General features: G+C 41.6%; 1 long non-coding RNA gene across 1 annotated transcript; it reads left to right on the top strand.

Annotated features, from left to right (window-relative positions):
- The first annotated feature begins 2,113 nt into the window (after positions 1-2,113).
- LOC121897992 lies at positions 2,114-3,768 on the top strand. The gene is made up of 3 exons (XR_006096327.1): positions 2,114-2,274; positions 2,577-2,643; positions 3,478-3,768. It is a non-coding gene; the product is annotated as an uncharacterized LOC121897992 (long non-coding RNA).
- The last annotated feature ends 9,049 nt before the right edge of the window (positions 3,769-12,817 follow it).

Genomic DNA, 12,817 nt, shown 5'->3' with positions numbered 1-12,817 from the left:
AGCTCTGATGATAATCAGGTCCTAGAAAAAACATTCTCGATGACATGGGCTGTCATCCCAAATTAGCAGGCGCAAAATCCTTATCAGGGGAGTGACCTTCCAGAGCACTGCTCAAACTTGGGCAACATGTGGGAAGAGAATCATCCATTCATAGATACATTTTTGTGCATCTCATAGTATCTTTATGAAGGTTATGATATTGAATATTTGTCAAAACTAATGAGGCCATAGTTTGTGGTGTTCCTGTATTATATTGTAAAGGGTACCATATATACGTATTTACAAATTATTAGGTGCACTATTAGGTGCATTAGAATACAGGCAATATTTATTGCACCGGCATTGGTCAAGCTTTCAACGAACAACGTTTTATTTCTTTTACATCAAGAACGAGGCTCACATTTTAGTCAGGGGCTCTTTTATTGGATCTCTTTTTCTCTTGTAAACATATGCAACAGCCAATCTTTCTTTGTTGACATGACGGCCCATGAATATTCTGTATGAATGAGTGGGTTTGTTCAGTCTGCTCATTCCATAAAGCTATTCCTGTGAGGGTTGCCATCTTACGCAGAACTCCTAGTGAGCTACACTAGTTGGTAATGAGTGATCATGTGCCATGCTGTGATGAACAGCAAAACTTGAAAGTGCATAGTACAGTAGAGTATGTTGGATTGTGCAGTTGGATGTACTAGTTAGTGCAAGGGGTGTACATGAGATTCATATGTGGGAAAGTTGCCGCAGCCTGACGCTTTGGCACACTGCCCCCTGGAAAACAGTGTCTGTCTCTGGCAGGGAGAGCCGGGTAGGTCCCACTGTTTACTGACAGGGATTATGTGATTTCAAGCAAAAAACTTGAACTCACAATGTCTTTGTCACTTTCCATGATGCAGGTGGGGTCACAGTATATGTATACTTAAAAAGGAAACACATATAACAACGTAAATCATATTTCACTTTATTTTATGTTTGATTTGTTTTTATTTAGGCATTTAAAATCTTTCATATATTAGAGCATCCTAAATTAGAGCTACAGCCTATACAGTGTTTCATGGAGACCATACTGTATATATTTCCACAACTATTTTATTTATCCTTTTACGTTTTTAACATGATGCTATATCTTTATCCCTTTTATTCGCCTCTCTTTGTTCATTTCAGGGGAGCTCTTTCCTCAGAAATGAGATTAGATGAGTAAGGTGTTCGAGTGTGGCAGATTGGGAGTAAAACGTGAGACAAAGCAATTGCATTTCATATTGAATTGGGAATAAGGGACAACATGGACTCCCCTTACACCCCCCTCATTGTGTGGACTTCCTGCAGAGACAGATGAAAGTCCAGAGGAAATTGAAAGGCCTTATCAGTTAGTCTGATAACCCCACAAGTCAAGGACCCTGTCAGTCTCTCAACTCTGACATCAGATGTGTTTTTTTGCAGAGGAATACAGTTGCTTGTCAATAAGTTTTAAGAATGCAAAAGCAACACACGTGACACTGCACCTAAGTGTATTCCATGAGGGGCTGCTCTTTGACCTCCCATTCAACTACATGTTTACTAATCTACATTAGCAAAATAAGTTATGCAGTTGCTCCTTAAAGCTGACATTGTAGCTGTCAGTCTATAATGGTGGATATACCTAAGCACAGAACCTGTCATCGCCAAACCATCTGAATATATTTGTCAAAGAATTTAGGATTTTCCATGACATGAGATGGAGAAATGGTTCTAATCTGACAAGAGCAGTGACATGATACAGCTTGAAGCCATGAGGAAAATATCCATACGAGGACAATAAAAGTGTAAAGAGTAAAAGGTCTGTATGCACAATGGTAGTAATTATGAAGTAAAGTGGTAGTCATTATGAAAAATGATATGTTATTATATTATATTATTTTGTATCTGATATTAATCAATATCAGTATTGATAATCCAATTGATTTAGTGCTTTTACTTTTACACTAAATCAGAGAATTGTGAAACGGGCTAATTTGAGGTCTTTAAGAAAATTTTTCCATTAATTATGCAGAAGTCCAGTTTGTCTTGGCCGGTGTGGCAGATTAGGTTTTCTCCTCACTTCTTCTTCTTCTTCTTCTTCTTCTTCTTTCCAGCTCACTTAATTGGCACCAGGCTGAATACAATGAATCAGCTGTGCACTGATTACTGGGCAGCGCGTTCAGCGCTATATATAGGCAGGTGACTGTTCCTCGGATGGAAGTTTCTGCCTCTTTCTGGAGCCTGATTTCCATGCGGCTGGAGTGTGCACAGTTTGGCGTACTGGTATGTCTGCCATGTTTCCTTGCAATCTGGTCTCACAGCATTTGTAAGGTGTGTATTTTTAGTCTTCCTGTGCTTCAGGTTCATAGCGTGTGCTATTGGCATTATATATTCTTCTGCTCCTTGCTTTGCAGCGCAATCTGCTCGTCTCCTGGATGCAGACCAGAGTAATATCGCCTCGCTTCAAGCCCTTGTTTAATGCAGCGTCATTTGTGTGTCAGGGTAGACTGGCTTAATTTTATTTCGCTAACTTTAAACGAGCTAAATGTAACTTTTTCTTTTTGGTCTCTGATCTGCCATGACAGTGATTGAGCTTTGGCTTTGTGGCTTTCCCCCTCCAGCTGCTGGGAAGTTGCACCTTCACTCTCTTTGGTATGTATACATGAGTTTGCATTACTTTTGATTCAGGTGTAGTTCTCAGTTGGTAATTTTGTAGTATTTTTGAAGCCAGGCTGTGTACTACAGTGGGTGGCCCTTTCCAAACCCCCGGCCCCCACTCCCTTAGCAACTGCTGTTCTGTCTCTATAGATCTACATTTCTACAACAGCTGGTTTTGTTTTGTCTCTGCTGTTTTGGCACTACATCAGCTGTTTTGCCTCTATGTTTCTGCATCTCTACTCTGCAGGCACCATCTGTATATCAACTGGTTTTATTTCTATTGTTTTTTTGTGTGTTTTGTTTTGCACTGCAACTGGTTTGGCTCTGTGGCTCTGTCTTCGCTCAGTTCAGCTGGGAATGAACTGAAGCTACTGGTTTTTCTGTAAGAATATAAGAGTGTATGTTTTCATTTTTTTCCCCGTTTTTCTTTTTTTTCTTGAAGTTTATTTTAACTACAGATTCATTTATATGGTCTGATTTATTGTTTAGCTGCATTAGGTTTTTGTTTGTTTGTTTTTTGGTTGTTAGAAGATTTTTCTCTTCTCTTTCTTCTTCCTGTGTTTAATTGTTTTGGGTGTTATTATTATTATTATTATTATTATTATTATTATTATATTTTTTCTTTTCTTTTTTCTTTTTCTTCCGCTTGTATTTGCGGATTCCTCCTGTGATGTGCCCTCCCTTTGGTCAACCATGTGTGCGTGTGATGTGTGTGTGTTTTAACATGCATTCTTTTTAATTATAATTGACCGCTGTGGTGGCATTCAGCTGGCCCAATATATAGTGTTGTTAATTGTTTGCTTTCTCCTTCTTTTCTGTGCTGGGCAGGAGCTGTTGGGCCTAAGCTTATGGCAGTCTGATTCCCCGGTGATGGTGTCCCTTCACTGATCCCTTACAGTATAGCACCTGGGTATCATTTGGACAGTGTGGTGTAAGCCCCAGCCCTGCTCCTAGCATCTTTTAATAGCAAACGAATGGGCCAATAGGGATTGTGCAATATTTGTTGAGGTTATACTTTCTATTTTGAGATTTGGGTTGACCTGTTGTCATTTTAGCAAAAGCAATAGTATTAATAATGTTACTGTTCACGTTTTTCTGGAATCACAGTGGTGCTGTTGAGCCTGTGTGACCTTTCTTTTTTGGGTCCCAAAGTGGTTACACTCAAGAATTTCCTTGGGGTGAAATTCCGCAGCATAGTTGACACTATTAAAAAAAAAAAAAAAAAAAAAAAAACTCCCCAGCTATTGCCACATGGACTACAACTGTAAGAACTTTTAGTACCTTTTAGTAATTTTAGAAATCAGCAAAGGAGATGTGAAGTGACGTGCTTTAAAGGGGACATAATATGCTTTTTTGTGATGGTATCAGATACCTTTGATAAACATCAGGGCCAGACTGGGACAAAAATTCAGGCCAGAAATCTAGTCAGGCCAGCTCATAGACCAGGGGTACTTAATTAACTTAATAAATCTGCATGATTATTATTCATCTCTCACATACATAGGCTACCTTTTAAATAAGCACACACGATTAAGTTTCCGCATAGCCAAATATTCAAAGAGTATCACAGCAGCATAACACAACTACAAAATTAATCTGACCAAAATCACCATATTAAGCTACCAGCAGAATAATAGTTGGGTCAGTAACACAGAAAGAGCAGGAAATGGAGGCCTGAGTGGCATGGGTCTTGGGCAGACCCAAGAAGCCCCTCTATGATTCTGGAATAAGAAAATAAGGTATGAGTAAAGACAAAAGGTGCCATTTTTGCCATTGAAGTATGCTTTTTTATACATAGTTCGTAGCCTAGGCTATTCTTGTTGTGCATGTTCTGTGTGTGGGACTATTTGCACCATTGACCTGTGGACCTTTGTCTTAGGGGAAATTTGGTAAGCAGACCCTTAAGACTTATATTTGAGTACCCTTATCATAGACCAACAACACATTTTGAGACAACAGACCCTTCAATGTAATATATTCCAAAAACAAAGTATTTATTTCGGGGGGGTGTACACAACATCTACAAACATTCACAATGAAATGAAGGTTAAGATTTTGTAAACCTAGTTCTATAAGCACAGGCGGAGCCCTCTGCTGGACTCTACTGAACTCTATGGGTAATACTCTTCTCCAGTCACATGCACACAATCGCCCACTGAAATTTACATGTAATAGCTGGCCAATCAGAAAAACGCCTACCAATTAAGTGCGCCTCACACAGTATAAAAGGCAGCGTCTCACTGCTACTAACATCCTGAAACCACTTCAGCAGACAGCAGCAGGGTCCATTGGTAGAGGCCGTGCATTCAATATAACCACCAACATCTGGGTCATCTCTGTGTACCATGGCACTGAACGGCAGTCTGTGGCTATCAGGATAACCGACAACTGCTCTTGTCTCACTTTCTCCAGCAGAGGAAGAATGACATAAAGAGGAGGAAGGTGTGAAGTAGCCTCCTTGGCCATAGCATGTGTGCAAATGCATGGATTGTCTTGCGGTGTCAGGGAGAACCAAAGCGGGCAGCAGGTGTTGTTTCAACTGGTGAACAGGTCCACTTTCACTCTCCAAAACTGGTTCCAAATCTGCTGCACCACCTTGGGGTGGCTGTTGAACATGGCCCGTGCCGATGTGACAGTCATTTCAGCACCGCAGACTCTCCCCATGTGCAGGGCTTCAGTGGGGGTCTGCTGGCATTTTGCGTGCTGGCATGAGCTGCTCTGTGGTTGCGGGAGGGCCGGTGCTGCAGTGTCTCCATTTAGGTGGTCTGGGAGGTGGCTGCTGCTAATGGTGGTCTGCCCTGCCTGCGCGCTCTCCTCCTCACTGTGGTGTTGCAGCAATGCACCTCATCACCTCTCTGGCTAGAAGAAGGGGCGAGCGGCAGATGGTGGCTCAGCTGCACCTTCTCCTCTTCCAGCCTCTCAAAGTGCTGAGTGACAGAGGAAATGGACCCGAAAAGACCATCCAGAGCTATGTGGATGCCAAGGAGGTCTTCTCCGTCCTTTCTCTGTAGGGCGGTGTGTCCCAGCCACACGTGACGTGAGCCCAACTTGGCAAGCGACATTACACACCCCACGGCAGTAGCAGCTCCCTAAATTGGGTCATTGGCTGGTGCAGATGACCCGAAATTTGACCCATGGAATGGGTCAAATTTCTGTCCATTTCCTCTGTCGCTCAGCAAGTTGACCCATTCCGTGGGTCAAATTTGTGACCCTACACCCTCAGGAAGGAAATCAGACCTGAGACTGGTGACTTCATTTTCAGTGGCTCCTTCCCAGACGCTTTGACACACTGCTAAATGTCCGAGAGAGGAAGCTAAAGAAAAGCTGTTTGAGCCGGATGAGCTGGGTCATAAAAGCCTGGACGTGGCCAGCTAACCAGTGTGGCGGGATAAGAGGGAGGCATTGTGAGTGCTACACGCTCTGCCGCCATGGCCATAACCTCTGGGAAATCACAGTGAACTGAAGTCGGAGTTGGTTTTCCAAAGGTCAGTGATGTTGCAGACACAGACGTGTCATGAGGCCGCTGGGACAGTCTCAGCCAAGGCATCCGGCAGCGGCGGTGGCAGGGCACTGGACGAAGCCGGGGACACATCATCGACTAAGAGATCTATCTCAAGCTCCAGGTCACTCTTGTCACAGTGGAGTGAGATGTCACACAGCTGAAAACGGTCCCACCATTGCCGCCGTTGAAACGGAGGAGGTCCTCAGCAGTAAACACAGGGCAGTGGCTGCACAATTGTTAAAACATATGTAAAACGTGTGTGCAACAGTTCTTTCCACTGGCTTGTTAGCTAACATTAATGTGATGTTGCTAATCAAGATGGTAATTACTTACCATAATACGGCCATTGGAAATGCATTGATTATCCTAGCAATCTAGCTAACACTAATGGTGTAATAATTGTTGGATACATGCCTGACGGGGGCTAGTGTTTGTGTGTGATTTGTTCGTTTTTTTGCCCTTTCCATCTCATCTTCACCTTTTCTCTTTTGCTGTTCCATCCATATTGCATTTTACCTAACTTTGTTTTGCACACAGACTGGAAAATTTACAGGCAATGATGTTGTTGATGCAGGAGGCTACATGCATTGGATCAACCAGGTGTCACGATAGGTATGGATATTACCATCAGGTCAAAAGCAACGAAAGGGAGGGGTGGACTGCATGCCTACAGGTCTGAATGGTTGTGGCTGTCCTGTGTTTTTGCTATGATTTATCTTAATAATTTTACATTTTGATATTGGCCTGACACCCCGGGCCAATCAGCAGATGAATCAAGTAGGCCAACGGGAATTGGCCTGCTGGCTCAGTCCAGGCCTGCTAACCATGGTCAGAGTTTCAAAACTTGAGGTTAATGTATGTAGAAATTCTCCTTGCAAGTCAAAAGCCAGGGCTTCAACCTGCTCTGAATGCTTAATTTGCAATGTTTTTTTCTACCTTGCCAAGTTGACGTCGGCTCATTGTGCATGCCCATAAACAGCCCGTCATTCTGTAGCCTTTGTTGCTAAGGTTTTTCCATTAGTTTGCGTGGTCCATTCTTATATTTTGGATCGCATTCGGGCTTGAACGTGTACGGATTTATTTGAGAAATTGACATTTTTAGTAAAAAATGGGAAAAGTAGTGAAATCCTACTATTATAGTTTGTTTCATGGTATGTTGATGTAGCCTCCGGAGTCTTCCGTGGGGCACAGTGTTGAAGATCAGGCCAGTCAGAATTGATTGGACTCCTCAGGATGGGGGCCTTAAAGAGACGTGAGCTAAAAGGGTGTATTTCAGAAAGAGGCTGAACTGAGGGGCTGAGTTAAGGGTCAATATAATTTAAATTGGGAGTTTTTTAAACTGTAAAGTCATGCAAATATATTCCAGTAGTGCCCCAAATTAAAAATTTAGACCCATAAATATGCATGTGTCCCCTTTAACATTGTCCATAGCAAAAAAATGGACTATAATACCCCCTGTTTTGAATTTACTTCTCACCTCTGTTGTTGTGTTACCTCCTGATGTCTGGCCTGTGATCCAGTTGTATTACCCACAGTACATTGTCTGTGTGGCCTCTGTTTATGGTTCACATCTGTCACAGGTGGCGAGAGACAGACAGAGAAAGAGAGGGGGACAGAAAGAGAGAATTCCCCCACATGCAGTCTTCTGTGCAGGGCACAGACAGTAGGCTCTGTGGTCTGTGTTGTAGGCGTTATGGTTTTTGCTTACTGTGAGAAAGAGGTTCTGTAGTTGCTTCATTTAGTAGACATAACAGAGTTTCCAACAGATCTTTCTGTATTGTTCTGTATTGAGAGCAGGAGAGCAGACCATTGACCCCCCTCGAAAGAAAGAAGCAGAGACAGCAGTGGCTTGAGTTGTTTTCATGGTGGAATTATCACACCTCTGTGTCATATGACAGCCTATCATGACACTTGTTGGGAGGACTGTAGCATGAGGATGATTGAAAATATGAAGGATATGTAATATAGACCCAATAATCTATTTCAAAATCTTGTTGGTAAAATGTAGTGCATTACATATCCAAGCGTTGGTGTTTGACTCCCTTCACTGTGTGAAAGCATCTAAACCAGGAGCTGCAAAATGTCCCTGACCATAATTGGACTGAAGATGTTTCCGCATTGTGGAACTCAACATGTGCTTTGCTGGAGTAACTGCTGGAGCATCAATGGCTGATTACAGCAACAATATTAACTCAAAACTACACTTGGATAAATGAGCATCCACTGGGGTTTTTCTCAGTAGAGTGGATATGGTTGAGGACATTGTAAATGTACTGAAAACAATGATGACAAACAAGACATGGCCTATAGTTACACAGTTACAATGACTGAGCACACACATCACTGATTAGCAGTGAGTCCTGCTGAAGACAACAAAACAGGAAATGCTACAGAGAGAAAGATGTTTGACAGATTGGCTTGGTTACTGTTGACTAAACTGGGAAAATGTGAGTCTGCCAAGGCCATCACATACCTGGGGGAGATGGCCCAGTATGGAATTGTGTAGTACAGGATAAAGTTACAGCTATCATTCACTATGTGCCACCAACTACTAAGAAATTAGTCATGCATTAAATAGGTATGGTGTGTTATTATCACCAATTTTGGGAAAAACATTGCTGCAGTTATTGCACCCATGACAAATTTGATAAACCACTCTAAGTATGTCTAAAACACATTTTGACAAATGTCAAAAAGTGCTGGTTACTCCATGGGTAGAGGAACAATTTTCACTGCAGGTGGACACTTCAATGTGGGAGCAAGTGTTGTCCTGTTACAGGAAGATTAATGGGGAAGGGGGTTGGGTGGAGGTGAGGGTGTTAAAATCCACCAGTTCAATTGTGTTAGAAGGAAGCACTAGCATTAACATGAGCATGTACATGGGGTAATTGGGGGCATTGTGGTCTATACAAATCACAAACATCTTGGATTTTGTTGATCATAGCAACAAAATGTTGGCTATTTTATGCCTTTTTTAGACAGTGATAGTAGAGTAGGTCCTCAGCCAGATTTGAATTAGGGATGTTGCAAGTCATGGTTCATCTTCCTAACCCCAAAGCTACAGGGGCACCTCTACAGGCCTGCAAGTAATGTTTGTCTTTTTATTAACTGAGCCATAGGCTTACCTTAATCTTAACTGTATATTAACCATAGTTTATTTGCCATAACCAGTCCCTAACCCACAATCTCTTCCTAAGATACTGAAGAAAGCATAAGCAGAAATTAAAACTTATTGAAGGTATTCCAGGGTTGAAGAATGGTGTAAAATTCTCCAATATTGATGTTCTTAACTGGTGATAGAGTTGCTCAACTACAGTGCCTTTTTGCTGGCCAGGTAGTGTTATTTATTAATACTTTTGCTTTGCCTTGGGTAACTACCTATTGGCCCACTCAAGTGGCTTACTTACTATCAATTCTCTCTCTTGCTTATTATTGAAAATGTATCTTTAAAAATGTCAAGAAGTTGGGAAGCATTGAGCTCATTTATTTTAAAGGGGAATACTACTGCTACTCTATTTGTTTATCTATTGCTTTGGCACATTTAATTAAACATATGTGATTAACTCACTCCCTAAGCTTGAAAGTAATGCTCAGAGTATGTTAAAAATTACATTTTTATGTTATTAAAGCTAATCTGTAATGTTCCACATATAACCACCCTCTGTAGCAGTGAAAGGTCACTAAATGGTTGTGAGAAAGCCAGCCATTACTTTGAATCCACCACACTATATGAGTGTATGTGAAAAACTGTTTAAGTGCTACTGCTGTTTTCAACAAGTGTTTGCTAAACATGCCTGTTTGCTGTGTTTTATGGCACACAGGTCGATATATTAGTTATGTATTGATTAGAAAAGAAAGAAAGAAAAACATTACGGCTTTAAATGATAGACCCAATTTACTCTTTCGGACTACAATGTTAGCTTGGCAGTCTCAGTAAATCATATTCCACCACAATGCTAACAAAGGAAGATAGAGAAATGTACTAATGAACAATAAATCTTGAATCTTTGAGATGTGTGTGTTATGTTGTCAATATTGTTTCACCCATTTACTGTAAATAGAGGGAGATAGATTGGTAAGCAGAATGAGACCTCTACTGTAATGTGTATAAATCTTTATTGACCTACACAATATCAGAAATAAAGTGTGTGATCTCTCTTCAGATTCCCCATTAAACCCAGTTGCTTACAGTATATGATTTCAATGTCTCAAAAATATTGAGTGGCTTTTCGTGTAACCTTCATTCTATCAGATCCCCCCTACTGCTGTTCCTCAATCCTCCTTTACCCACCTCTCAGAGGCCTTGCTGACCTTATTATAAAAATTTTGACCTTTTCACCAGCTGGCTTCTCCAGTTGCGGACAAGGGCACATTACAGGTAAGTGATCAGTCGAACAGAATGGCTGACAAGGGCTCAGATGGACAGGACAGTGGGTGGTAGAGTGCTGGGGGCGGAGCTTGGGGTGGAAAGGCTCCTGAATGTCAGAGACGAGGGCAGTGATGAGGAAGAAAGAAAGTGAGAAACACAGGAGAGTCAAGGTACCCTGGCATGCTGTTCACTGTCCAGATGACCCCTCTCACTTTCTCTCAGCAGAAGGATGTGCCTGCCAGCGATTCAGTCCATCATGTTGACTCTAACAGCTGAGCAACATCTGTTCATTAGACTTGACAGATGAAAGAGATGCCTGTGAAGATAGGATGAGGAGGAGGAAAGCATATCCAACATAATAAATTTCTCACATAATTATGAGGAGTTCATGTTATATAGCATCCCACCAGGCTGCACTGATAGGTAGCAAGAGGAAATTGTGAGTGGTAATCGAGGCATTTGCTTCATCTGTCACGCTTCTTTCAGCTCCATTGTGCTGTGCTGAAGGTCTTTCTCTCCATTACATTGTTTTGTTGCTTTTTTTCCCCAACCCCTGAAATGTCACAGGGAAACAGGCACAAAGCATTGACATGGATGGGAACCGATAAATAATGCAGCGTACATTACCCTCCCCCTCCCTCCCCCCACATGCACCTCCTTCCACCTCCACTCCTGTGTTTGTAGGGGACAAGACGGTAGAGGGCAAGCACCCAAGGGACACTGGGGCCAGAAATGCCTTAGTGTACAGCACAATACATACATATTCACAAACAAAAACACATGCTTCCTGCCCACATTACTATGAAGAACTCATTTTAATTTTTATACAATACTGTTTGAGAATCCTAACACACCCTAGCAAGGAAAATACTAGGATAATACTAAAATAACATGTAGACAAAGAGACCTGAAAAATAATCTAGTCATACTTGAACATGCACATACTGTTTAACATTACCTATTATATACTATAGCTTCTTTATGTACACTTTATTGAACATGCTTGTGAGGGTATACATCGGGATGCAGGCAGAAAGAGTGGCCATGCATGAAAAGAATTTGATTTTATCACCCTGGGAAGCAGGTCACACCACCCAAGCCTTTGACAAATACTGTGGTTGAGAAAAAGGGATTAGAAAGAAAGGTCAGGGAGAGCACGACTGAGACAGAAAAGAGAATTAAGTCATCACTAGCTATCTGAAGTTCAAACACAACATTCTGTCCACTCCCCCTCCATCCTTATCTCCCCCACAACAGCAACACTGGTGGCTGGCTGTGTGTTAGCCCGACAAGCTTTTTCTACAGGTGATAGGCATTGGTGACACATTTTTAAAGTGTTTTCCACATGTTCCTGGCATTTGGCGAGGATTGATAAGGATGTGTCTTGGAGGAAACAAAACACTGTTGTGAACTGGTACATGCACAATTAAGCATTTTAAACTTATTCCTTCATGCTTTCGCTTTTAATTGGATTCAGGGTGCAAAAATACGAGAATTATGGGTTTTGTTTCAGGTGAAATCTACAATCCAGTTTCTATAGTAACCACTTCCGCCAGGGAAACAAGTCAACATGGCAACAAGTTCTCCAAATTAAAGGTCAAAATACATTGTTTGTCCATATCCAATAGAACGACACACGTTTTCTGATCTGATGTCACCATCGACACAACATAGAGTTAGGTTAGGGGTGACCGCATTCATGAAAAACATTTGTTGACTGTCAGTAGGAAACTGAAAGTGAACAGTGGTATCCTGTGGCAAAGTCTGATGTTTTGTTGCCCTATCCATCCACCCCAGCCTCCCTCTTCGGCAAACTTTGTGGCTCTCTAACAGTGCCATTCTACTTCCATCTTTGCTTCCAACTGACAAGGTTAATTTTTCTTACAGCTGCAAGAGGGCCTTATCACTTTAAAATAAACATATGTTGTTTTGGGGAATTTGTTGAAAAGACTGATGCTGTAGATTTTAAAGTTTGCAGGGGGTTAGGAATCACATGTCACACCTTGTGACTGTCCTTTACTTTTATGAGCTTGGACAAATCTAAACACGATCCTGTAGTTTCAACTGGTTAACAACAAACATCTGAATACTGTACTGTTTACTGCTCTGTGTTTTATAAAGAAACAGAGAGAGGAAATGCATAAACCCTGCTTTATTTTCTTACATGCACTATTCCTCAAGGGAAGTCCTAAGTTTCACTTTATGCACAGAACAAAGCACCAGTGATTGATTGCTTCTGACCGTTATCATTGCCCACCTGATCACCAGAATCATCTCAGTTTGTCAAGTGCAAAATA

This window comes from Thunnus maccoyii, chromosome 5, assembly GCF_910596095.1.
Source record: "Thunnus maccoyii chromosome 5, fThuMac1.1, whole genome shotgun sequence".
Classification (NCBI taxonomy): Eukaryota; Metazoa; Chordata; class Actinopteri; order Scombriformes; family Scombridae; genus Thunnus; species Thunnus maccoyii.
The sequence above is the reverse complement of the archived record's forward strand: the minus strand, read 5'-3'. Positions and strand labels throughout refer to the sequence as shown.